Source organism: Amphiura filiformis, chromosome 12 (genome assembly GCF_039555335.1).
Source record: "Amphiura filiformis chromosome 12, Afil_fr2py, whole genome shotgun sequence".
NCBI classification, from domain to species: domain Eukaryota; kingdom Metazoa; phylum Echinodermata; class Ophiuroidea; order Amphilepidida; family Amphiuridae; genus Amphiura; species Amphiura filiformis.
In genome coordinates, this window is record NC_092639.1 from 3,406,376 (window position 1) to 3,407,583 (window position 1,208).

A 1,208-nucleotide genomic window follows, 5' to 3' on the forward strand; every position below is an offset into this window, starting at 1 on the left:
GTAAGAATTTATATGGCAGCGGGGCGAATATACTACATTTAGGAGTGTCCGTGCCTTTATTTCTCGGCAATATTGCGCTAAAATGGTACACGGTAAAGTGTTGATGTGGTAATATGTAATTCATTTAAATTTATTTATTCATAAATGCATTTTGTTACTGCAAAATATTAAAACATGTTATTTAAGTAATGACGAAATAAATGTTTGCCAAAAACATTTACAATAACATTTTGGTAACATTTTTAAAATGTTGTTGCTGTGTGTTTTCATACAAAACGTGTTAAAAACGTTTTCATGACCTTTATAAAACCGATATTTAATGTTATTAAAACGTTTTTACCAAAACCAAAACCCAAAATATAACCCGATTAAAACTTTTTTTAAACGTTTTGTGTTTGCTGGGATGTGACTTACTTCTACATTTGCCGGGCCCGTCCACTTCGTCTGAGGCGGCGCAATACAAGCCTCCTTCACAGTCCCCATCGGTATCGCACTTTTCATCTTTCTTTTTTCCACAATAACAAGAGCATTGTAGGTGATCTAAGTGCACGATCAATGTTGTATCGACGACATAACGACCGGTGTCAGAGTCGATAGTGTCGGCTTTTTGTGGCGGTCGACATAATATCTCCTCACAATATACGTTCTGTAATGATATAGTCAAGTTGCAATAATTGCCCTGTGCATCTTCCTTTTAGTCCAAAAACACCCGTGTTTTGGGGCCAATAGCGTAAAACTGCACAATTGTTGTTCACTGGCCTATCAACATGATCAATTAGCGAACCTTCATTTGGGGATAAAATAGTTTGAAATTTAAAATTTTCTCGCGCTATTCGCGCGAATGTCCCATGCAGTAACATCGAACCAGATATGATTTAGGCTTAATTGTAATCCACTTGAATATGGCTTATTTTTCAAAATATGGACCGAAATAGGTCAACATTAGCATATTTTTCAAATTTACCAATTTGATATTTTTTGGCCATAAAACAAATTTGAGGACCCGATTTAAGAAAATAAGAGAGTATAGTAACTTGACTTCTGTCTCTGGATTAAATATGTTACTACTTAGAAATGTAATGTATAACTAGCGCTTTATGGTCGACTGAATATTTTAATCTTTTTTCAAAAATGGGTAATTTGTACACTTCGACCTGGAAACATGCAACTTCTTCAAGAAAGAAAAATCCAACTGCACATGGGGTGAC